The following is a 26,920-nucleotide window of genomic DNA, read 5'->3' on the forward strand; positions in this document are numbered from 1 at the left end:
ATACATTTAGAAGATTTTGAAGCTTTAAACAACATTTTCAGCTACCTAATGGTAAGCCACCAAAATGCAAGTGTCTCAGTTTCTGACATCAAATACAGGAAACTGGCATCTTCAATTTAGGAAACCAAGACAGAGCCCAGCTGGCAGATACATGCCTGCTACTGGTTATGCTGCAAATCATGCCAAATCTTGGTTGAGAGAATGATAGCTCTTTGAGGCCTTGTTATGCATAAAAAGATCACACCCTGTGCCATGGAGACCATTGGAAAACAGGGGGTTCTGGTGAGTCTTTCTAACGGCATCAGTCGCGGGGGAGTTTCAACCAGATTTTTTAGCTCACTATCCCTTATAACAAAGAGAAATATCCACAACATATCCGTCTTTGTGCTACCCAAGGGCCATCCAGCACCGGAACGCTAAGCAATTCTCTTCTGAACAAGAGTACCAACAGCAACCTCAGACACGTGTTTTGGCCTGACTGGGCCTCATCAGTGAGGTGGAGCTGTGCCTCTATAAGAACAGTGAGCAAGGAGTCCACGTCTGGATTACCCTAGTAACTTATGGTCAGACCCAAAGTTACTTTTTAATTTGCAAAACATGGGATTCCTGGAGTCTCTGTACCGGCCTCAATCGCGGGGGAGTCTCAACCAGATTCTTTAGCTCACTATTCCTTACAACAAAGAGAAATATCCACAACATATCCATCTTTGTTCTGCCCAAGGGCAGTCCAGCATCAAAATGCTAGGCAGGCCGAAACATGTGTCTGGGGTTGCTGTTGGTACCCTTGTTCAGAAGAGAATTGCTTAGCGTTTCGGTGCTGGATGGCCCTTGGGTAGCACAAAGACGGATATGTTGTGGATATTTCTCTTCTGTGAAAGGGATAGTGAGCTAAACAATCTGGTTGAGACTCCCCCACAACTGAGATCGGTAGAGAGACTCCCAGAACCCCTGGAGCTTAATACCTCCCAAAAAGAAGATAACCCATATACTTGACTCAACGGGTGGTAGATCCCTTCCGTGGGCATGACAAGTAAAAGACTAATTGGATTGTTAGGGGTTGATAAACTTACAGCACAGGCCACATTGCATAACATAGGGACATAGAGCTACCGAAACAATAAAGTAAGACAATTTATCGAAACAGAATTAGTTGCCAATTGTAGTAACTCTACAGGCGGAATCTTCTATCTGGAAAGCAGGACGGGTTGGGGTCTTGAAACATACTTTGACATGGTAAGGCCACCTAAAGTACATAAAATGTATGTTAAGTTTAGAGTCTCCAATTTACCTCTGGCAAATATCACTAAGAAATGGTCTACAAATGGTAATGGTACTTGTCCCTTTCGCTTATCAGTGGAAGAAACCCTGACACATTTTCTGTTTTCTTTTTTGCAAAGCTTATAGCGCACCTAGGGACAGATTTTTAGTGCCATTGTTAATAGCAAGGGGTATGACAACAAGAGTAGATGCAATAAGGTACCCCAAAAAATGTGATCAAAGTGGTGTATTGTGTATCTACTTATCTTATGCACGCTTGGTAGATGAGTAAAAAACAAAAAGCGCGCCCTATTGGTTTGATTTTTATCTGTGAACGTATTAACCTTTGTAACAATATTGTGTTTATTGGATTGAAGTATTTTTAATTGGCACTTCGCCTGTGCTATATTTTATGATGTGGTGATCCTTTTTTACGTCTGTATTTTGAAAAATTTGTAAGTCAAGATGACATATGTTGAACAAAAGCCTACTGAACTGAGAACAACCTGGTTTTGCATTTGGAGACTATTGGAGCCAACTACCTTCCAGACAGACACTAGCCACCCAAGCAAGTCCCACAATCCCATTCAGGATTTCACACAAATGAGAACAACCAAGCCATGAGAAGATTTGCATTCTCCAACAGGGCAACTGGAAATAGTGCAATGTTTCTGAAGAAAGTAAATGTTGCTCACCATAGTGACTAAAGTATTAATCCATTGTTCGCATTTTTTGCATACCGTTTGGGAGTCCCAGCAAGGGGGCAGTACTAGAACCTCTTTGGCCTGGAAAAAGGTGCTTTGCTCTATAAATTTGATTTGAAGCATGAAAGGGTGTGGCACAATGCTAGCCCTGCCTGCTGGCACCCCACTTCAGCCCCCATTTTGTACAGACACAAGACCACTTAATAAATCAGCTTGTCAGGGGTGGGTCGCATGGAGACTACAGACTAAGACAGAGGTCTGCAAGCTATGGCTCTCCAGATGTCTTGGACAACAACTCCCATGACCTCTAACAATTGCCTTTGTTAGCTAGAGCTGATGGGTAGTTTTAGTCCAATAACAACTGGAAGGACAAAGGATGCAGAGCCCTGGACTAGGGATGAATTATTACTAGGGCGAGTTACTAACCCGTGTCTCGTTCCCATTCATTCACACTGTATGGGCAAATTCAACAGACCCAGTGTAACAGGAGGACTATTCAACGACTATTAGATACAAACAGGTTCCTCAGAACTGCTTTTCTGAAAGAAGCTTGTGCTATGAAGCTGGTATTGAGACAATGCTTACAAAAAGAGGGGGGAGGCCCATGTAGCTGCCTTGCTTATGACATATTGCTAAAAAGGTACTGGAGAGGCATTTACGCTTACTATGCATTGACAAATTCACACCATTTGGGATTAGGGAGGTGAGCTTGCAAAGCTTAATACCCCCTAGGGGATGGGCAAACAGGAACCCATTGGGAGTGACGACACAGTGGACAGAAATCCCCAGAAAGGGATTGTTTTCATCCTCCCTCATGTAAAAAGAGTCCCACGTGTTTGTTGGCTATATGGGCATTATAATGGATGATAAAACGGCTGGTAGGGTTTCTGACCCTTTAAGGTATACCATTATGATATGAATCACAGAAACAGGGAATTGTCCAATCTCATTACAGCTTGGAATATAAAGCGCCAGTAAGACCGGCACAAAGCGAGAAGGAAATTCCAGGGAGTGAAAGCCAAGACGAAGAGTCCCTCCCTGAAGGCAGACATAGGAAGCAGTCACAGTCGTGTACAACAGAGAAGCACAGGAGTTTGTAGAAAGCTGCTCCCTCCTTGGCGGTGCCGAGTCAGCGAGACTCAACCGTAGCCGAGGAGGGACTGCCGCATCAGACCAATCAGGAGCCAAACCCCTTGTAAAAATCGAAAGTCCTTGACATATTGTAGAAGTTTGAATGACAGTGAAATTGTGAACCCGACTGAGGGAATTGTGAAACGGGCGTTTGCGCCCGGCTTAGGGGGAACGCGAGCAAACTATATGTTTGTAAAAACCTGCACTTGTCATAGGTGAACAGAGTTACCCAGCAAGACGAGATCGCCCTTCGTAAGTCTCTGTTTAAATTGGCAAGTGCTCTGGGAGGTTGACGCTGAGAGAAGGATCTGAGCCTGAGTGATGGGGATCCAACGGTGAAGGGTAATCACCCAAATGAAGATTGAGTGAAGGAACTTTTGTTTTGGTGATTTAACATATCAGGCCCTCTGAAACAAGAGACTTTGCATGTGAAGAGACTTGGGCACAGACGGCCCCGATATAGAAAAAAGGAACTGAAAGCTCGTGCCAAAGGAGGGCAGGAATGTGCTGTGCTCATGAGTCCCGCCTTGTCCCGTGCTAAAAACATGGGAAAGTGAGAGCCCGGCCACAACATCCTGGACGTATCATTTTGTGACCACTTCTTTCTTTTCTTGTGAACATTATCCCCACACTCTTTTGTAACATAGCGGTACGGACTGGCTATAGGTTTTCCTACTATCAACCCTTTTATTGGACTAGACTCCACTAGGACTGTATTATTATTTGTTGCTTGTAGCTTGCTCCCTTCGTAGACTTAGATTAGGCTTTTATCTCACCCATTTTACAGTTTAATAAACACCCTTGAACTGTCATCACTTGTGTCTGTCTTGCTTTGATACCATGCCTTCCTTACAGAGACAAAATACCCCAAACAGGGGTGTAAGCCAAGACACCCCCACAGTGGGGGCAGGAAACTGAATATCCCAGGACGGGGTGGAAGAGACTGTATTCCAAGGTGGGGTGACCAAAATCCGACCCACAGGGGCGAGACACTTGTTCTAAGAAGAGAAGAAGAATAAAGAGACATTGTGAAATTGAGCTGTGAACTGTGAAGTGTTAAGACGGATTTCTGAACTCTGTCCTGGTGGCGCAGAAGTTCAGAAGGCCAACCTAATTACTTGGAACAGGGTAACCTCTGGACGAGCCAGACCAATCAAGGTAGCGATCGCGGCGGTCAAGACTAGGTCTCAAGAGGGGTGAGGGTGACTGAAAGCCCGCAATGAGCACACAAAGCAAGAGCGCTTACAAACTACTCCAAACAGTTGTTATATCAAAAATATATGCACATTTATTTTAAGGCCTTTAAAATAATGACCGTAGCGAGAAAATCACAATATCACAATATTAAGCCAACACATGCCATATCAACACAATATATATACAAATACGACAGTCGCAAGCGTTATATGCACGAAATGTGTAGTCCACCTGAAAGGGAAGGAAAACAGGCAGTGCGATAATGCTTTAGACTCAGTTCGCCTTCAGAGGCACCTAACTAGATGGAAGTCCGAGCCCTGCGAAGAGTGGAGCCTTGTGCTCAAAGTACCTGCACACGCTGGTGCCAACGGGCAAAAGGAGAAGCTCTTCGGAGGAAGTCAGGCAGTTCGGGTTAGTGCACAACAGAAGAAGAACAGGTTCCGCGACTCAAGCGCAGCCTCCACAGTGAGCAGAAGCAGAGCGTGAGTACGGACAAAAGGGTGCTGTTTTTACACAGCGGGGAAAAGCAATGGGCTACTGCAGGAGGACGACCAGATCCTAGCTATACTACTCACCGGTCCCCGATGCAAGCAGACCAAGGCTTCTCCACGTTAGTTTCAGCAGCTGGCAGGTTCAGAAGAGCCGGGAATGCCTCGTCGTCGTGTAGAGAAAAAAGACGTCCCAATCGAAGAAACCTGCACAGTTTTGTCACTACCGCAGGGCAACGGAGCGGCCGTGTGTATCTGAGCCAAATGTACACTACTCACTTCAGACTTGGGAACGCCAAGTGTACGAAGCGTGTGAGAGTGACCAGGACTCGAAATACAACACAACCTGGCGGCTGTTACAGAGCAGGACTCCCGTGTAAGCTGGTCAGTCAACTGATGGCCCAGAGACGCTTCCGAAGGCTTACTGGCAGGAGATGATGAAGTCGCCGAGAATAGCTGTTCCTGCTATTCCAAAGGTTGAAGCACCAGTACAGGCCTTCTGGTTCGATCAAAGGAGGAAAGGGTTTCACAGGACGACAGCAGTGCAAAGGAGGAGTCCTTCAGCGGGTCACCAGCGATTCCTCGGTCCAGCCTCTTGGTTGCAGGATACTTGGCTCCTGTATTCCTTCGTTCGTGAGAACTCAGGAGATCGACATGGTAGTGGTGTTTCCAGCCCCCTCTTATCCACGGTTCCCGTCGCGCCAAAACGGAGGGGAGCTAATGGGAGATCCGCTCATCAACACACATACCATACGTGGACCAATCACGGACCACGGTGGTCCCAGGCATTCACACCACCCTAGACTCTCTGGCACCCAGGATGTGTATTGGGACCAGACATCCCAGCCCACACCCTGGAGGCACACAAAAGACATGTAGAAGCCCGCGAAAGCAACCAGGTTTCGCGGGAAAGTACATGCCCAAATAAGGAAGGCCCCGGGTCGGCTCGACCTGGGGAAGGTGAAGGGAGCAAGACGGTCAGTGGACAGGACAAAGGAGCCTCGTGGTCTGGCCATTTTGGGAGCCAGGCCACCATTTTGGGTTCAGCGCGAAAAACGCGCTTAGAACGCCAAAAGGAGCTCAAAATACACAAAACGATCGCTGCCACCATTCCAGTCCCTGAATGACTTGCACTGATCAAATACAATCCCAAACGAGTATCTAGGGCGTGTAGAAGGCTAGAGACCCAAGAGAGCTGTAACTTAGCTTACAGTGCCCTCTTGTGTCATGTTGCACGAAAGCCGCAACATGATAAAAGAAACTACGGGAAACAGCGTTCCCCGGTACTGACTGTCTTAAAGGCATGTCAGTTTCCCCGTAAGAAAGGAGCGAAAGCCCAGAGGAGTGCGGCAGAAGGCTGCACTTCTCTGGCAAAGTCAAGAACAAGGTGAAAAACAACAGCAAAAAGTTTAGGGTTGCCACATGGAAGGAAAATTACCTACAATTACGAAATCTTTCCTAACATGAAGCTGGAAAGAAAGCGTAAAAGGCAAATGGATGAGGGTCAGAACCCAGCGACCATCAACTTGGGAGAGACTAAACCCTTACGACAGTACTGGTTACAGCTTATGATGACCCCTTTTTGTTAGTGGTAGGGACAGACTTTAGGTTATCAGGTTTGGACAGAGGGTGGGTTTATGTTGCGAGGCAACCTGGCAAGCACAGTTTGTTATTTTATTTTAGAACAGGGAAACTGCCCTTAGATGTAGGGAAAATATAGGACTTGCACATTTGTTAATATAACAAAGTTGCAAAGATGATCCCTTGTCAAGCTCCTGAGTTTTACTTACCACAGAGTGTATGTATACCAACCAGCAAAGCCTTATTCCAAAGTAAGCATGCTTCCGTTATTCCAGACCCCATTCACCTGGCAATGGATGCCTTTGACGCCTGATTGCATGGTTAAGTTTCCCAGAACGTGACCAAAGTGCATGCATAGATAACATTTCATCTCTCTTCTGACATCAAGGAAGTGTAGCACTTTATTTGCATCTTACCGCAGATTAGGATATAATATTGGCAGTACCATATCCTGGTTGATATGAAAAACCAAAACTATCTTCGGCAAGAACTTGGATTGAGTGCAGAACATCACCACGTTGTTATAAAAGACAGGTTTGGAAGAAGACTAGATTTGGATCTTGCTCTCCATCTGTACCGATGTTAAAGAACTAATAATGCCATTTTCCAGTCACCAACTTGATGTCGACTGAGGATATTGGTTCAAAAGGTTTGTGTGCCTACGTCATTAAAATATTCAAATCCCACTATGTGAGCATGCCAGACTGGACGGTACATTCTAGTCAAACACTGTAGATGTCATAACAACTTGGTTCGATAAGCGAATGCCATCTTACCATAGTTCCTGTATGCTCCAATCACAGTCAGATGTGCAACATGTCCAGCTGAGCATTCAAGTGTTGCAAGTATGCAGAGAATGGCATCACATCATTCAATGAACAGGATAGCAGATTGAGAGGATATAGGTGTCCATGGGGGATACGAACAGAGGTGGTAGAGGGAAACCATTGAAAGGAGCCAGAGGTCTAAAAACAGGCGACGCCACTGCCATGAATGCAGAGCCAGTCTGCCCCTCAGGCCTTGGGTGCCAAATTCAATTATTTGTGCCAGAGGCTGTTCAAGAGGGGCGGGTGGTAAGTTTGAGGTAGGCAGTGGATATCAAGGACTGGATGGTGGCTAGGTAATCGTGGAGCTGACTGGTGTCCTGTGGGCTTTTTATTCTCATGTATAACAGAGTATGGTCCGTGTATTTGTGGATGGCTCTATCAGGATCTTTGAGCAGTATACCCAGAGGATTCAGGTTAAAAAGGATCTATGAAGGGATGGAGCCTTGGGGGAATCCACAGGAGACTGTGTTAAAACGCATGTTAATCTGGTCGACCAATTCAAGACAGTTCCAGAGAATCCCATCCTGTCAGCGACTAGGGAGAGAAGGATGTGGTGGTCGAGTGTTGAATGCAGCCGAGAGGTCAAGAAGGCACGAGTCTCCCTTGTCCATGATTTGGGGGCATCATCCTCCACTTTGATGGTGGATGTCCCGATGCTACACTTGGGGAAGATCCCCGACCGACTCATTTATGAGGCGCAGTTGTTCGATTCTGGTGAGCAGTTGTGTAACAACCATGTTTACCAAGATTTTGCCGATGAAGAGGAGGTTGGTAATGGACCAGTAGTTTGCCAGATCATCTAGGTCTACTTAATTTTGTAAAAATACATCATAACACCAATCTTGAGGGTGTTGTGATGAATCCTGCTGAGTCATTACTAAACCCCAGCCTAAAGTCTCCCCCCATGTGGCCAGGGTAAGACAGCCACTAACTGATCATGAGCCTGGGGGTGGTAAAACGTGGGAGGATCACATGGGAGGAGACAGCTGTCAGGGGGAAGTTGGGACTCCAATGGGCGAGGCGCGGTATTCATCCTCTTCTGAGGAAGGGTTCCCCCTAATACCTAAAGGCATGATGTTAATGTACGGTTTCTGCTCCCAGAACTACCAAATCCAAACATTCTTTTAACAAGCCTAAAAGTGGTACATTGGGGGTTCAGGAAATTCAGTTGTTATGATTCTGTCTTATGTCAAGGTCCTAAACCCAAGGGTAAACTACCAACTCCTTTAACAATCTCGAATAAGTGTGAACACTTTCAGTTAACTAACCAGATCAAGTTCACTGATTAAAAAAAGGAACAAGCACTTTGTTTTAAATTTTGCTTTGGTTATAAATATACAAACCTTTAGCACATATAAAATACAACATGAATTAAAATGTGATGAAAACATTTTCACAGAATACATTGCGAAAAATGTCAACAAGCACAACAGTAGCAGCATAGTGATAACAGGTTAGAACTAATGTTAATAGGTGGAGCTGGTGCGCAACAACAACATGGCTGCAGCATGAGAGAGCTCCGGCTGAGGATCACATATCCTTTCATATCCTCGTCTTCCTGTTATGTTATTTTATGTTATCCCTGTACCGGTAACCCCATTAATGGTATAATCCACCAACTTTTTGAGCTGGAGCTGCAGAATACCCGGCAATCAGAGCCTGCAAGGAGCATTTGTGGCTGCCTGAAGACGGGGGCTAGGTGGAATCCAGAGGCACTGTGGTTTCCCGGCTACTGCGCTGCCGTCCCTGGGCACCCAATAGGGGACGGAGGGCACCCCGCCCTTGACTGCTTGGCGGTAGCTGACCCGGACATTGTTGGTTGCGGCACCGCCCACTGGGAAGATTACCATCTGGCACCGAGGCTCTCGGAGGCCCCAGCTCGGAGGAGAAAGCAGCGGGAGGAGCGGCTGGGGGAGGTGGCATGGCAAGGCCGTGATCCCTCCGGCTCCGACCCTGGTGAGCGGGGGTTGCATGGGGGACTCTCCCATGAGGGCTCATTGGTGATCCATGGGAGGGGTGATTGGGGGGGTCGATCCCCCCTCACAGCGTTGCGCCCGGGTGCACGAAGCACAAAATGGGCATATGAGGACACCTGTGTCTTCTGCTACGCATGGGGCCTGACAATGGAGGTCTGACTAGCAGGCCACGGAGGAAGCAGGATATCGAATACTGGTGGTGATCCCCCTCTGCGCAGCAACCCGGCTCAACTGAGTTCATTCTTGCAATGTTTAGTTTGCGTATACCTCAAATATCTTCGTCCCCTTCGGGGAGAGGAAATGTGGGGGCGCCCGGACCCTATGATTCAAGACACCCTTGCTGTGCAGTCAAAAACAGCAGGAGTGACTGCCAAGCTGACACTGTTCCAAGGTTGTGTGTTAGGTCGGCAGATTGACTATGTATGTGTTGGGGTAACCTAGCACATCCCTTTCACTGGAGGTTACACTACTGGGTGCATGGTGGTGCCACCTGATATATGCAGCGCAGGATTAACAGCACCAGAAGATTACAGCTAACCTTTGAGGTTTTCGATATCCTACGGGGTGGATTGCCATGGTGAACCTCAAGTAGCAGGCCAAACTCAACCAATTCGCCTAATGGGGGTGCCAGCACCATCACAGCCGTTGGCCGTGGGACCCTCTCAGCTAGATGTTGCAGCCCTTAAACTCTGCTGGCCGTCAAAACTAGTACGGACTCCCTAGGCACAAAGATTGATGCTTTGACCTGTAGTAAAGTGGACATCTTAGCAGTCCAGATCAGCAAACTGCGGGCGTATGACTGAAGCAGAGAATAGAATTAGCGCAGGAGAGGACAAGGTGTCCATTTTGCAATGGGAAGATTCCCTCTTACAACAAACTTATGAAAATTGCTGCCAAAAACAACGGCTTGGAGCGGAGATCCCGGCGCAATAATGTGCGTATTCTTGGTGTGCCGGAGTCCACCCCCATTGGAAACATAGAACAATTTGTCAAAACACTGCTAACCCCCCCCCACCCTGTCTCCAAGATGTTTCTTGTAGAAAGTGTGAACCGCTCCTTGGCGGTCAAGCCCCCACCTGGAGCCTCCGAGCGCCATACTATTGCCCAAATCTTCAACTATCGCGATAGGAATGTATTACATAAGACAGCCAGAGAAAAGGGAGCACTGCGATGGAGAACCGCAACAATCCAACTGTTTCCAGATTTCAGCCCGCAAGTCCAAGAGCAAAGGAGGACCTTTCAATTGGCAAAGAATATACTGAAACCTTGTGTTGGGACATGTCAGGTAAACGGCTCGGGTATTAGTCTGCTGTCGTTCACGCTGTGAGAAAGTGTTTGTGTTGGAAAAGGGGGGTAGAGTTTCTACATATCCTGCTAGGTAGGAAGGGGAAAAGGTGTTCCAAGGAAGGGGATACTGCATCTCAACCTTCAATGTCCCACTTCCACTCCCCATCCAGGTGATCCTCCCGTACTGGTCCACCCCAAGGAACTGGGTCCAATAGCGATGGCCGTGTCCTGGCCAACTTGATAACAGCTCCTCAGGGACTAGCGGGTGAGACACCGTCAGGTTTCTCACAACGGCCATCGCTATTGGATCCAGTTCCTGGATGGGGGTAGACCAGTGCTGGAGGATCACATTGATGGGGGTGTGGGGGTTGGTGGTCGTCTTCGGGGATGTGAGGAGGGACGCCCAAGGGTGAGATGCGGTATCCCCTTCCTTATGACACCTTTTCCCCATCCTACCAGATAGGATATCTAGAAACACAACCCACCCCACACTTTTCCAACACAAACACTTTCTTACGAACAGTTCATCGTGAGCAACAACGGACTATCACCAGAGCCATATACCTGACATGTCCCAACACAAGGGCCAGACATAGTCAGGCAATTACTGATAACTACACACACCTGACTGCCATCACACTTCCCCACATGGATAAAAGGCAAGCACGAAAGCATACTCTGAGCAAGGCCAAACGCACAAGGAAGCAGCTATTCCGGGATGGCAGTTTAAACCTAGGAGCAAATACGGCGAGACCAGAGAGGTCGACAAGGAGGGAATTACCCTTCCCTTTTCAAGAAAGGATCGGGACTTTCTAGAAACCTCAAGGAAAAAAAACATAAGAACAGGAATTACAGCTGACGAGCGGTGTGGCGTGTGTCAAAGGTACACAGGGCCCGCCCGCATTGATAGCCAAGGCAGGGAGAAGCGATTGCCTCTGTGGTACTATCCTCGACTCCGACGGCAAAGCAACGCCAAAAAGTTCAGCGCAGCCGGTGAGCTGAGAGAAACTGATACAGACCGGACTGTGCGACACTCAAAGTTGCAAGCAGCAACATTGTATGAACAAAGAACTTGTGTGCGATTGACCTGTGAAATCCAAAATAGGATACCAGATACAGAATGGTCTGGTTCCACGTAAGTGGGTGCTCACTCGAAGGTCTCCGTTTGGTACTCCCTCCCCTGCTCCTGAGAGTGAAAAATGTTATTGAAAGTTGAAATCGAAGTGGTCCTGCAGCGGGTTAAGTGGGAGCCTGTGCACATTCGAAAGCCTTTGATTGCCTACTAGCTGAAATCGGTTTGAGCCTGGCTGAGGGGGACTGTTTGTCAAAAGGGGATCTGAGCTTGAAAGAGGGGGTTTCAGGGTGAACAATAAAATTCACCCGCAAAGGTATTGTTGTGGCAAATGTGAACCCGACCGAGTTGATGCCTGCAAATTAAAGTTGGTCTGAGCACGGCTGAGGGGAACTAATTGTGACAGAAGGATCTGAACCCAGAAGAGAGCGATCAGGGTGAATAGAAAACTCACCCAAGAAGTTAATGTTGTGGCAACTGTGAAACTGACCGAGGGATGCCTATGAACTAAAATTGGTCTGGGCCCGACCGAGGGGGACTAATTGGGAATATTGGGGATCTGAGCCCGGATGCTGATCCAGGGTGAAGAGTAAATCGCCCAACGTGAATATCAAGGAAGGAACATTTCTTTGGTGTTTATGGTGAATTGTGCCCTCTGAAGCAAGAGACTTTGCACGAAAGCGACATGGGCACAGAAGGCCCTGATGTTGGTAAAATGAACTATGATCTCGTACTGAAGAAGCTCAAGAGTGTACTGTGCTTAAGTGTCCTGTGCTAAAAACGTGGGGAAGGGAGTCCCACGACCCATGAATCCCGTTCATTTTGTGAACACTTCTTTCTTTTTGTGAACATTATCCCACACTATTTTGTAGCAAAGCGGCAAAGATTAGCAATAGTTTTTTCTTTTCTTTTTTTTTTAGTATAGGCCCTTTTCTTTTTGACTAGACTCCACTAGGACTGGATTATTAATATTGGGTGGTTGTAGCTTGCTCCCGTCTTAGATTTATGTTTAGATAGGTGTTTTTCACACCCCTGATAAAAGTTCAATAAACACCCTTGAACCGTGATCACTTGTGCGTCTTACTTTGATACCATGCCTTCCTTACATGTGAATTACCCCAAGTTTTTTTTTTATATGTGCCTCCTATTTGCATAGATTCTCATTATGAAACAATATGGGTGGGGGATTTTAATGTTGCACTTTCTTTGGACATGGACAGGACCTCATCAGCACAAGCCTCCCTCCCTAAAGCAGCACTGACCTGCCTGGATATAGCATCCTATCATGGGCTCCACGACACCTCCTACTAGGCGGGAGTATTCCTTCCATTCCGGGGTGCACAGTAATTCATCTAGAATCGATTACGTAATGGTCTCATCCGAACTGGTGCATAGGGTTGGTGAGGCCAGGATCCTTCGCTGGACACTCACTGATCACTCCCTTGTTTGGGTCTCACTGACCGGCCCCTCCCTGCCCTCCTGAACAACTGCACTGCTGCTTTCGGGCCCGCGCACTTCAAGACGCCCTGTTTCGGGAACTAATTGCCAAAGACAAATACATTCTTCCAAGATAATGTAGGGTCCATTACGGATAATGAGGTTATATGGGAGACCTTTAAGGGATATAGAAGGGGTTGCTGTATGTCGTGAGAGGGAGTCGTGATCTTGAAGGAACTACGTGCCTCAATGTCCACCCTCAAATGGGAAATCAAGGACCTAGAGCGACTGCAAGGGTCCATTGACTCCACTGTGCTCCTAAACAAACTCAGGAAAAGAGAGCAGATATGCGCACACTTATGGAGAGGGAGGAGAGGTTTCTTGGGGACCCTATTGCAGCAGCTACATATGGGGAGGGGGACCACTCAAGCCACACACTGGCATGGGCTATCAAGCTAGAATGCCAATTAGAGGACATCACAGAGATTGAAGACTCGTCCACAAATCGAGATTCCAGGGCGATAAATTAGATCTTTTGGGATTATTATGAGCAGTTGGACACCTCTAAATCTCAACTGGGGCGGGATGCCATTACACAATATTTGGACCAGGTAGCTCTGGGCTGGCTGAACGCCGATATTGGTGGTAGTTGGAATGAGACACCCTCTCAGGATGAAATCTGGGTGGCGATCCTTTCCCTCCCAGGGGGCAAGGCTCCGGGCCTGGACGGCATTACTGCAGAATTATATAAAGAATATAGTAACCTTACAGTCCCAAATCTCCTTAGTATGTATGAGTCCTCATTCGTGACTGGGGTCTACTAGAACAGCCTTGGTTACAGTGTTATTGAAACCAGGGAAGGACCCCTGTAAGTATTCATCCTATTACCCCTTGTTGTTGATCAATATGGATAATGAAATGTTAGCAAAAATCCTAGCTGATCGACTGATACCACATATGCCGGCTCTGGTCCTTCCCGACCAAGCCGGCTTCATCCTGGGTAGATCTACTCAGACGACTACTCATGCTTATGCATAATGTGAATTCTGAAATCCCCATAGCTATAGCCGCATTGGACACAGAGAAAGCTTGACTCTATAGAATGGCCCTTTTTGTTTGAGGTGCTTCGATGTTCCAGGTTAGTGTATTTGCAGTGGATTAGATTGCTGTACACGGCTGTTAGGCAGAAACCTGTGCAGTTCCCTCTGGGACCACTGCAAAAGATTTAAGTCTACAGGTGTTGGCAGTAAACCCACTTGGTAGCAGTCTGTACCACACAGATTCACTGTGGTAGCTGTGGCTGAGGAGTCAGACTTCCCTCAAGAAGAGTTAGGCAGTATACAGAGGATACATAATAGGTACAGAGGCACAGTAGCACAAGCAAACACTGACCAGAGCTAGGTGTAAAAGTATAGACTTATTTATTAAAGGTACACTCATAAATTACACTAGCACAATAGAAAAGATAAGAAAGTCAAACACAGTTACTATTACTCATATGTACATCCCTAATCATTTGTTGGACAATTCTAAGTTACCCCCCACTTATTTCCAAACAGAGGTGAGCGCTTAACGTTAGATGACACTCCAACAAGTATTACCAAAAGGGAGGGAAAAGGCAGAAATAAAGAGAGCAGTAAGGTAAAACACTCTTCACATAAGGTTAGCACAGACAGTCAATGGTGGAACAAGGAGAATTAGTTCGGGGCCCGCTTTAGAGGGAGCCAGGCGAAAAATATGCCCAAGATCACACAATGTCATCAGTCTTTGCAGGTGAGAGAAAAAGGTTTTACTACGGTTCTGGAAAGTTTAGTTAGGGTGTCCCAGACCTACCCAGGTTCGAGAGCCGAGGGCTAAATCTACCCCGTACAATCGGTGGCAAGGGAGGCCGGGCGGAACACAGTACCTTTAAAAGTGGAAAGGATCCTCCAGCGGTGGTAGTTGTTCCTGGTAGTGGGTGTAAGTCGCGGCGTCGTCCAGGGGAAGAGGTGCTCCCGGCGTGGAGGAAAGCTGCAGGTCGTTGCACTACCAGGGAAGAGACCAGCCGTGGAGTTTTCCAGTCACAAAGGATTTGTACCCCTCTTTCGCGGTTGAGGTAAAAAGTGGTATCCCGGTTGCCAGGGTGCTTGGCACAGGCAAGGCGGCCACGAGATGCTTCGGGACGGCGAATAGAAGGCAGCAACTGGTTGTCCCCACCAGTTAAGGGAAGGAGACTCTCTGGCGGGAGATCTCCTCTGTCGTCGGGAAAAGTGGTGAGACGGTTCTGCAGGGCTTCACCGGTGGTATCGTCTCGGCAGGTCGGCTCGGCTTCTCCCGGTTCGGCTTCTTAGGTCCTGTGGCGACTTCTGAAGTTCCAGTCCCCAAAGCCCTGCTTTTATGCAGCAAACCCCCATTCACCCAGCCTAGCTGTCACTCAAACATGCTAAGTGGTGAGCCGGCCGGCTCACCTCTTGGGCCAATCAGGACGCAGTGCGACTTGAGTTACCAAGGTAACTTAGTCCAGGCTGCCTAAATCCCCCTCCACCCCTCCTAAGTACCCCAGACAGAGTGGCACCACTTTGGAGGGCTTCTGTGGAGAAGCCCGCCAAAAGTGGAACAAAGGGCTCCACTTTGGGTCAGAGTTACAGAGGTGAACACCAACGCCATTTTAGAATCAAGTTTTGGCAAAAATTACCAACCAGAGTTATAATAATAAAGAAATAACCCGGCGGTATGTTCAAGGCTACCGTAAATAAATAAATAAAGGTATTAGCCTAAAACAATGGGAAATCCCATAGGAAAATATTCGCGGTTGAATATAAAAAGTAGTTTCCACTGCCACCAGCCAAAACTCGATGAGGGGGGACGGAGACGTGCCCCCTCGACTAACAGACCCCGGGGCAATGGAATTGCCCCAGCCAGTACGTCCACAATATGATGGTTTGTACTGGTTCTGTTCAGGATTTGAGACTAGTAAAGTCAATGGTGACTTTACAGACCCTGGGAGACAGTAGTCAGTCCCCGGGTATGGAGTCTATGTTGGGGGGTCCGTAGGACACCCCTGGGTTACGGCACTGAGGGTGCTGTGTAACCCATCTCACAAAAACACATGAGGCCCTATGGAGTAAAAGACCCCATAGCCCATTCAACACAAGGTAAACCAAAGAAACACACTCCAAACATGTCCAAGAGTGAGGGTAAAAGAGTCTCACTCTTGGCAGGAGAAAAAAAATAAACCCCAAAAATCCAGCAAAGCTGCTGGGGACTCACTAGGTTAGGAAATTCAGCCTAAACAGAGAATTCTTCCTAACACTGCCCCCCCCCCCCCACCCAGACTAAGGGACAGGAGGATTTAATCCACTCCTGGATGAACCTCATACCTCTAGTCGATGACATATATCCTAGAGAGTCCATCAGCATTTTGATGGTGACACCCTGACCTGTGCTCAATGGTGAAATCAAACCCTTGGAGGCAGATTGACCATCTCAATAGTTTTGGATTTTCCCCTTTCATTTGCATTAACCATCTCAAGGATTGGTGGTCAGTCTGAATGACAAAAGTAGAACCATACAAGTATGGCCTAAACTACTTCAGTGCCCACACAATAGCAAAGCATTCTCTTTCGATTGTTGCCCACCTTGTTTCAGGATCCTTCAGTTTTCTACTGATGAAGCAAATGGGGTGTTCCCTACCCTTCTCATCCAGTTGGCTAAGAACTACACCTATACCTACATTGGAAGCATCAGTTTGTACAATGAAAGTTTGGTGGTAGTCAGGAGCTCTGAGTACTGGAGCTTGGCAGAGAGCTTTCTTCAGGTTTTCAAAGGCCTGATTGCATTCCTCATTCCATTTGACCTTCTTAGGGAATTTTGGAGAAGAGATCACATTCAGGGGAGAAGCTATGGTCCCATAGTTCTCAATGAAATTCCTGTAGTACCCAGTGAGGCCTAAGAAGGCTCTCACCTGGGTCTGAGCAGTAGGTGTTGTCCAATTTTGCACAGCTTCAATCTTGCTGAGCAAAGGCCTTATTTCTCCACCTCCTACCTCATGTCCAAGGTAGACCACTTTACTCTGACCAATTTGGCACTTGCTTGCCTTTATGGTCAGGTTGGCCTGCTCAAGAGCCTGCAAAACATGTCCTAAGTGGGTCACATGTTCTTCCCAGGAGTGGCTGAAGACTGCAATGTCATCCAAGTATGCCATGCAGAAGTCCTCCATCCCAGCTAGAACTTGGTTCACCATCCTCTGGAATGTTGCAGGTGCATTTTTCAGTCCAAAAGGCATAACCTTGAATTGGTATAGGCCAACTGGGGTAGAAAATGCAGTTTTCTCCTTGGCATGGTCTGTCAGGGCTATTTGCCAGTAGCCTGACGTAAGGTCCAGTGTGCTGAGGTACTTGGCTGCACCAAGTTTATCCACCAACTCATCTGTCCTTGGCAAAGGGTGGGCATCAGTCTTGGTGACTGCATTAAGAGCTCTATAGTCCACACAGAATCTCAACTCTTTGGATCCTGCCTTTGGTACTAACACTACTGGGCTAGACCATGGGCTAGTAGAGGGCTCTATTACCCCGAGATCAAGCATCTTCTTGACCTCCCCTTTGATGTGGGTTCTGACATTCTATTTCCCCTGCTTTTGACTGGCAGGCAGTCACCAGTGAGTATCTCATGCTGTCCCCAAGGGGTCAAGCCTGGTGAAAGTGAGAACAGGGGGGCAAACTGATTTAACATAGCTTTGCACTCCCCCTGTTGCTCAGGGGTCAGATCTGAAGAGAGATTAACTCCTTCAACCTTTTCGTCCAAAGGTAAGCCTCTCAGGAGGTCAGGTAGAGCTTCACTCTCTTCCTCCTCTTCTGATGAAGCTAGAAGCAATGCTCCTACTTCTGGTCTAGAGACATAGGCTTTGAGGCGGTTGGTGTGGAAGACTCTGGGAGCTTCCCTGGGTTTGCCCAGATCCACCAGATAGTTGACCTCTCCAAGTTTTCCCACAACCTTGAAGGGTCCCATCCATTTGTCTTGCAAGGCCCTCTGCCTTGTTGGAAGCATAACTAGAACTAGCTGGTCTTGGGTAAACTGAACCATGTTAGCCTTCTGATCATGCCAATGTTTGATCAGAGCTTGGCCAGCTTTCAAGTTGTCACTTGCTTCTGCCATCATGTGTGACATTCTCCTTCGGAGACCTATCACATAGTCAGTCACTCTGACTGGCTTGGGGGAAGGAGCACTCTCCAACCCCTCCTTAATCAGGGCCAAGGGGCCTCTGACGGGATGGCCATAGAGAAGTTCAAAGGGGGAATAACCCACTCCCTCCTGAGGGACTTCCCTATAAGCAAATAGAAGGCATGGCAGTAGAAGGTCCCACTTCTTCTTAAGGGGTTCTTCTAAGGCACCTATCATGCTCTTCATGGTTCTGTTAAATCTTTCTACCAACCCGTTGGTCTGAGGGTGGTAGGCGGTTGAGAACTTGTAGGTGACTCCGCAGGTTTTCCACATGGCCTTCATGTAGTTGGACATAAAATGTGTCCCCCTGTCAGAGATCACCTCCTTAGGAAACCCAACCCTGGTAAAGATACCAAGGAGGGCCTTAGCCACAGCCTGAGCTGTAACAGTCCTCATAGGAATTGCCTCAGGGTACCTAGTAGCATGGTCTACTACAACAAGGATAAACCTGTTGCCTGAGGAGGTTGGGGGATCAAGGGGACCAACAATGTCAATCCCTACCCTCTCAAATGGGACTCCCACAACTGGGAGAGGCACTAAAGGTGCCACATTCTTGGAACCAACCTTACCAGAAGTCTGGCAGGTATGGCAGCTCCTGCAATATCCATCTACTTCAGCCCCCATCTTTGGCCAATAAAAGTAGAGAGAGAGCCTTTCCTTGGTCTTCTTGAAACTCAAGTGACCAGCCAAAGGAATCTCGTGGGCTAGTTGCAAGAACGGTTGTCTGTTCTCTTGGGGCACTACCAGGCGTTGGTAGGCTCCAGGTTCAGATTCCGTTGGTTCACTGTAGAAGAGGCCATCTTCCCAGTGTAACCTATACTTCCCAGGCTCTTGCCCATCAGCCTGAGAAGCTGCCTGTTGGCGAAGGCCCTCCAGAGTTGGACATTCTCTTTGTCCCTTATGAAAAGCTGTCCTGCTGGGTCCACCTTCTCCCAGTAAAGACTGCAGCCCAGGATGGTCAGCCGGGTCCAGGTCTCCAATAAGTTCTGGGCCTCCTACTAGCTCTTCTTCAGAGTCTAGTTCAACCAAACAGGGTTGTACCTCCCTCTCAGCCTCAGCTGGAGGTGGAGTTACAGGTGTAACCTTGGACAACCTCCTAGGAGTCTTGGGTGGCCCCTTTGCTCCTGATCTGGTAGTTACTGCAGTAAGGTGTTCCAGTGGGAGAGGAGTGATTTCTGTCATCATCTCCTGAGATAAACCCCGCAGTGTTTTCTCTCTTGCAGATTTGGTGAGCTCCTGTAACCTTTTACTAGGAGGTCTGGGGGTATGTGACACCACTCCCAGAGCTTTCAGGTCATTTCCTAATCCTGGCACTTCTCATTGTATACTGACAGGTATCTTCACAGCCATATCATTACACTGGATGAGAACTGGTAACTGGGGACACATCTGCACAGGCCCTCCAGATAACTTGGTGAGGCATTTGGGTGCCTTAGCAACATCCTCTGCCTTGAAAAATGATTCATCCACCACAGTTATGCTGGCCCCAGTGTCCCTGATGGCAGGAGTCTCCTGACCATTCACGTGGACACTGTCCTTATAATACTCTTTAGTATTATCTGGGATAGAATTATACACATCTAAATTTTGTTGTTCCCACAACCCCAGAGAGACTAAAGAAACACTGGCTGAGACTCCAGTGGGTTCATCAGCCAGTAGTAGAAAGTTTCCACTTGCCATAGTGACTTCCTCCTCTGGAGCAAAGGCTAAGGAGACAAGTTGGACCCCTGAAGGTTTACCCTTACATCTAGGATCTCCTTTCACATGGTCAGTAGCCTTACAAACATAACAGGTCCCAAAGGTCCTTTGGCATGGAGGCTTGTTCTGACCTCCTTCTGGTTTAGCACCAGAAGGTATACTACTCTGCTGTGGTTTCCCAGGTGGCTTACCCTTATGGTTTTGTTTGGGGCCCTCTTTGGAATTAGGATTATTAGAATTCTCTTTGGAGTCTTTCTGAGGCTGTCTTCCCTCATCCTTCTTCTGAGTTACCCCAGAATCCTTGTGAGTAGCCCTGTTGGCAACCCACAAGTCAGCAGCCTTAGCTAGTTTCCTAGGATCTAATTCCTGTGAATCAGCCAAGTGCTGTCGGAGCTCAGGAGAGCAGGCATCATAAATTGACTCCATCATGACCAGATTCCTCATTCCTTCATAAGTGTTCACCTTGTAACCCTTAATCCATCTCTCTAAGTTTTTCAGCCCTTCACACACCCAGGTAGCCCAAGGGGTACCATCATGCTTTTTGAGGCTCCTAAACCTCTTAAGATACTGGGAAGGGGTCTTCCCAAACCTAGCTATCAAAGCTAGTTTCACACATTCATACTCTTTCCTATCCTCCTCCCCCAACTCCATTACCACATCAGTTGCAACAGGGGGAAGCCTAGAGAACAACCAGGTGAGTAACTCATTACCTGTGATGTTCTGGAGCCCATGATTATACTCAAACATAGACAACCAACCCAACACATCCAACTTAGGCTCATACATACCAATCAATTCCTTAGGCATCCGGGGTCTTTTAGGACTGGAACTTCTAGAGGAGCCAGAGAGAGAAGCATTCTCAACAGACAATTTCTTCATTTCTAGCTCATACTTGAGCTCCATTTCCCTTAGCCTCAGTTCTTTGTCAGTTTGAGCATTAAGTTTCCTGTACTCTAATTCAAGTTTCATTTTCTCTAGTTCAAAGTATTGAGGGCTAAATGTGGGACCTGGCAAAGGTCCAGTAGGTACAGCTGGTAGAGCAGACAGAGGCCTAGAGGGACTATCTACAACAGTTTCATCCTCCTCCTCTGGTTCTGACCCAAGATCATCAATACTTTGTGCCATATCAATATCATTGCTGCTTTCTACATTTGCTGGAGTGATAGGTTCCTCTGGACCATCCTCCAGACTTTGGTTTTCTAACAACCTTTCTATTAGCTCTATTTTCTTTCCTTTAGTCATGAGATTCTTATGCTTACAGAGAAGTCTTAGACAATCAGCAGTTTTTGTAGCAAGGGACTCTTGACTATAACTTTCCATATTAGACAAGTTAAAAATGACTTTTTCTTTCTTGTGCTTAAGCTTTGTGGTTAGTTACACTAAGGTATCTCAAAAGTACTCTAAAGTGTATACTCAATACAGATCCCACCGCTGTACACCAGTGTTAGGCAGAAACCTGTGCAGTTCCCTCTGGGACCACTGCAAAAGATTTAAGTCTACATGTGTTGGCAGTAAACCCACTTGGTAGCAGTCTGTACCACACAGATTCACTGTGGTAGCTGTGGCTGAGCAGTCAGACTTCCCTCAAGAAGAGTTAGGGGTGGGGGCGCTGTTGTGCCCAGCGAAGATGGCCGCCTGATTTTCGGCTCCGTACTGCGAGGCACCTTCTCATCGTGATTCTCCTGTCTGCCCCGACGCCACGATCATCCGTCACTCCAGAGAGACTGCTGGGGAGTCCGGGCACCCGCGGTCCAACCGCCGCCCACGGAGCCGCTCCTGCTGCGGAGATATGACCCGCCGCGGGTTGGGCGGGAGAGAGTGCTTCCCTGACCCCGCACACGGATCCGTGGGATCACAGTGGAGTCCCGCGGCTTGAGGCCTCCTGAGGGGGAGGGGCGCTTCACTCGGTTGCGCACTCGCCCTCCCCCACTTGCTGCGAGAGCGGCTGGCCTCGTCCTCCCTAATCCTGTGGACATCGGGTCCGGACTCCAGAGCGATCCGCTCCGCTGCCCCGTCCTGGGCGGCGTGCTGCCAAACCTCCATCACGGACTGGACGGAAGCGGGTGCGCCCCCGGCCCCTACTCTTGACTTCGCGAGGCCGCGCCGGTGACAAGCGGCCCGCGGTCCACTGTGGGGTTGGTGCGCTCTGATTGATCTGTACGGCCACCCCCCCACCGGCTACGGGCACTGCTGGCCTCATCCTCTTCACCAAGGAGCCCCCCCACTACGGACTTCAGAGCGCTCCGCTTCGCTACCCCATCCTGGGGGGCGTGCTGCACACCACTGGGACTCTGGGACTCCGGCTGCGGGCAGTGAGTTCCCCCCTTCCTCCGGACCCCGATCCCCGGCCCCACGACCCTTATATCCCAGGGGCCGCGGGTATCTCTTGGGCCCTCCGGGCACGAGGTGAGGTGAGGTGTGTGCACCCCGGGTCTGCCTCATTCCAACCTTGCCGCACCATAAACACTCCTCCCCGGACCCGTGGCCTGCGGTGGCAGTCCTCGCCGACATAGCAATTTATTTCTGAGACACTCTGAGGAATCTACCCCTTTGGCTGCTCTCCCTCCCGCACCGGAGTGCACTGGGACCACCAACCACCAACATTCCAGGTGCCTCTGCTTCTGGGCCCCAATTGCCCTTGGATCCCTCCTTCCACTGACTGCTTTACTGCTTCTATCGGGGGCATTCCTCTCCAGTGGTCTCTCCCCCAGCCAACAACCCCCCCTCAAGCCCTCAGGAGGTGGTAACCCACACAGAAACATCATCAACGGTTTCCCACCGAACCCCCCGTCTGGGGGACCTAATCTCCAAGGGTGTTCCGGGGTCCATCCACTCGCCTTCAGTGATCTGCACTGTATACCACCCACCTCACTGCATTGTACGGTCGGGGTCTTCTACACCATATCAACACCTGCGACTCCGGCTACTACTGCCTCTACTACTGGTCACCACCACTCGGGCCCTGTCCACCCCTACAGACTTTCCGGCGAGGTGTTCAGGTCCGCCTGAAGTTTATCGACCCCCTCGTGCTCCGGCGGGACCCCCCATCGGAGACACCATACCCCTTCCTTCCTGGTGCTCTGCCTGGGCCTCCCGCTCACACGTCTCCCTGACGATCCTGGTGTCTCCCCTTGTGGCCCTACCCTATCTCTTTTGCACTCAAGGTTCCCCCCCTTCCGGCAACATGTCAACACGAACCGGCAAGAAACAATCCTCCATCAATATCTTCACGAAACCCTCGGGGACCCCCGGAGCTGAGGCGTCATCACTGGAACCTTCCCCCTCACTGGTACTGGAACCACCCGACTCCCAGAAAATGATGGAGTTTATCCGAGAGGGGTTCACCACACTTCATAGTAAACTCGATGACATGAACGGCACGATCTCATCCATCAAAGCACACATGGAGGACTGATGGTCGGGTTACGGAGATCGAGTCACGAGTGAGCGCCGCCGAGGACGGTCTGGGTTCCCTTCGTGCGGAGGTCTCCACGCTATCTGCCCGCGTTACGGAGGTTGAGAAGCAGAACGAAGACCTCGAATCCCGTTCGAGGCGCAACAACCTCCGTATAATCGGGGTGCCAGAGGATGATATACATGAACCCATGGAAGACTACGTGGAAGGCATGCTACTCCAACTCCTTGACTCCCCTAAACTTTCCCCGCAGTTTGCGATCGAGAGGGCCCACCGCTCACTTATGGCAAAACCTAAACCTGGAGCACCCCCACGCCCGATCATAGCCAGGGTCTTGAACTTTCGCGACCGCGATGCACTCCTCAGGGCGGCGAGGGCCAAGGGGGACCTCCTCCTAGGCGCAGCCAGGATCCATCTATATCCAGACTTTTCTGTGGCAATTCAACGTGAGCGAAAAACCTTCCTGGCAGTGAAGAAGAGGCTGCGCGACCTCCATGTTAAATATGCAATGTTATACCCTGCCAAACTGCGTATCGAACACACAAACCGGGTATACTTTTTCACGCTCCCCGAGGAGGCATCCAGGTTCATTGATGAACACTTTCCTGGCTGAAATGCCCCCTCGACGGCCACTGACACTTGCTCGCAACAGATCGCCCCAACTGTTGAACTGACATCGTCTAATCCTGCTTGGCTGGATTTCTGTAATTCCGCTATTACCTGATAAGTCTATTGAGTAGTGCCTCATTCACACTTTTGACAAAATGTTGGTATCACTGTTGTTGTTTCTCACTGTGATTGTTGCCCCCAGATTCACTGGCCCTTCACAACATGGCCGGATCGCCGGGCAGTCTCCTGCTCGGTCCACCCCCCTCCCTGATGGGCTATGGTGGCCCGCCAAATGCTTTTCTCCCCCTGGTTCACCTCTCCTTAGGATTCTCTCTCGGTTCTCGCAGTTAAGCTAATACGCTTCTTGGTCCAGTGGATCGGTTATACACACTTTCTCACTCCAGTTCTCTTGTTCCACCACCTACTGCCCATTTCCCCCACCGTCACCCATGGAACCTCCCCTGGGTGGGTACGGGTAATACTAGTGGGCATTATGTTTATCCTTAAATTGCCTTAAGGTTCGGAGCATCGCCGCCAGGCCGGTACACAGGCCCCCCAGGCGTTGATGCCATCGTGTTTGTTCTGGTTGCTTGGGTGTGGGTTGTTCATCCCTTCGTTTGGGGGAGGGATGTGGGAGGGGGAGGGGGGATCGGGGTTAAATGTTAAAAGCAGCTTGGTATTCTCAGAAAGAGCAGAGCCCGAAGCATCATGGCCCCGTCGGCGTTTTCAATTGATCCACAGTAAGCACCGCCCATGGGGAGCACATTTCCACCCGCCCGTATTTCTTTATGGCTATCCCTGGAGGGTCGAGTGAGGAAACCCTGACATTTATGAGTTGGAACGTGCGGGGATTGGGTAATCATAAGAAAATGAGGTTACTACAACTTCAAGCCGAGAGGCATGGGACTAAAATCCTCTTCCTTCAGGAGACACATGCCTGCACAGAATACTGCGAAAAATTTGCTAAAACATGGGGCCCCCAAAGGTACTTTACCACCTATTCCACTCAGAGCCGCGGGGTTATGACCCTTATTCACAGAAGCCTCAGATACAACCCCATAGCCACGATTATTGACCCCCTGGGCAGATACGTTTTACTCCATGGCATCCTACAGAATAAGGAAGTAGTCCTGTTGAATATATACGGTCCCAACATTGATGATCCCGGATTCTACTCTGATCTTATAACTCTCTTAGATGGCTTCCCTCTGGTACCGATTCTCTGGGGAGGCGATTTCAACACAATATTCGACGTGGACTTGGACAGATCTGGCTCCAGACCCCGTCAACTCTCCAGAGCGGCTTACACTACACTCTCCTCTCTTCCCCGTTTATCCTTATTTGACGCATGGAGGCTTCTCTACCCTGATTCCCGCTCTTATTCCTTCTACTCTACGGTCCACGATTCCTTCTCTCGGATCGACAGATGGCTGTTGTCTGATGGGCTAATAAGGAGTGTATCTGGCATGACAATCCTCCCCAGGACCCTATCCGATCACTCCCCTGTAACCGTTACACTATGCTGGGGCCCAGATCGGGATCGATCCAGATACTGGAGAATGAAGCCGCATTCTTTACTCGATTCGTATTTAGCTCTGAGATGGAGTCGGCGATCGAGGAGTTTTTCGAGATCAATACCAACTCCGTGTCCTCGCAGGCTACCCTCTGGGAATCCTTTAAGGTCTACATCAGAGGCATTGCCCTCTCCAAGGAAAATGGCATCCTCAAAACTATTCGCAGGGAGATCGCCGAGAGCGAGGCCACGTTATCCTCACTTGAAGCTCGGTATTCCCTAGATCCAACCCCTGTAACCCTCGCCTTAATCGGCACTGAATTGGACACCTTCCGCGCTCTCGCGGACCGCGAACTGAAGTTTCTTGATAACCCCGGGCGGGCGAGGAGGTACGGTGAGGGCGAACGCCCTGGCCGTCTCCTAGCCAGACTCCTCCGCCATGAGTTTGGCTCCCCGCCCATTCCCGGAATTCAGAGACCCGATGGTTCCATGGCCACCTCCCCTGGAGATATCAATGTGGAATTCCTTTCCTTCTACCAATCTCTATATGCACACTCTGACAGTGCCACCGACGCAGAGATCGATGCTTTCCTAAATGGTCTCCCACTCTCGGTTCTCTCTCCCGACACCATCGGATCCCTCGAGAGTCCATTCACCCCTGAGGAGTTCTCAGATGCTATAGACTCTCTATCCTCGGGTAAGGCCCCAGGTTCAGACGGTATCCCCGTCGAGTTTTATAAACAGTTCAAATCCCTCCTGCTCCCCCGCCTGGTGACTCTATGGGAGGAATCGTTGGAGGCGGGCCAGTTCCCCCCTTCACTCCGCGAAGCCACCATAACAGTCCTACTAAAACCTAACAAACCCCCGACTCAATGCGGCTCTTACCGCCCGCTCTCACTGATCAACTGTGACGTTAAAATTTTCGCAAAATTACTCGCCCTACGACTGGTCCCTTACATGCCACACATCATCCACCCTGACCAAGCGGGGTTCATCCCGGGCCGCTCCACTTCCTTAAATCTGAGACGTCTTTTCAATATTATGAGCAGAGTGAACCCTGGCGTACACGCGGTGGCCGCGACCCTAGACATGCAAAAAGCTTTTGATTCTGTCTCGTGGAGCTACCTTTGGCGGGTGCTCGATAAATGCAAATTTGGTCCCACCTTTGTATCCTGGGTCAAGCTACTTTACTCCAACCCCGTCGCCAGAGTTCGCACTGAGGACCGCTGCTCCCCCCTATTCCAAATAGCTAGGGGCACCAGACAAGGCTGTCCCTTCTCGCCCTTAATCTTCGCTGTGGCAATGGAGCCGTTTGCGGACATGCTTCGCCAGAACCATGCACATAGAGGTCTACGTACGGCCGGCTCCTCAGATATAGTCTCTCTATATGCCGATGATGCTCTTCTCTATATCCGCTCCCCCGAAACGAACCTAGCCCCAATACTTGCAGACATTGCTCTCTTCGGGCGGATCTCCGGTCTCACAGTGAACTGCTCTAAATCAACCCTTTTTCCTCTCACACCCAGTAC

General features: G+C 49.1%; 1 protein-coding gene across 1 annotated transcript in view; it reads right to left on the reverse strand.

The window, feature by feature from the left end:
- SNTB2 (syntrophin beta 2) overlaps window positions 1-26,920 on the reverse strand; it is a 471,741-nt gene that overhangs the window by 23,511 nt on the left and 421,310 nt on the right. The gene's annotated exons all lie outside the window — the stretch shown is intronic.

The sequence above is a fragment of the Ambystoma mexicanum genome, chromosome 1q, assembly GCF_040938575.1.
Source record: "Ambystoma mexicanum isolate Mex_15411 chromosome 1q, UKY_AmexF1_1, whole genome shotgun sequence".
Lineage (NCBI taxonomy): Eukaryota > Metazoa > Chordata > Amphibia > Caudata > Ambystomatidae > Ambystoma > Ambystoma mexicanum.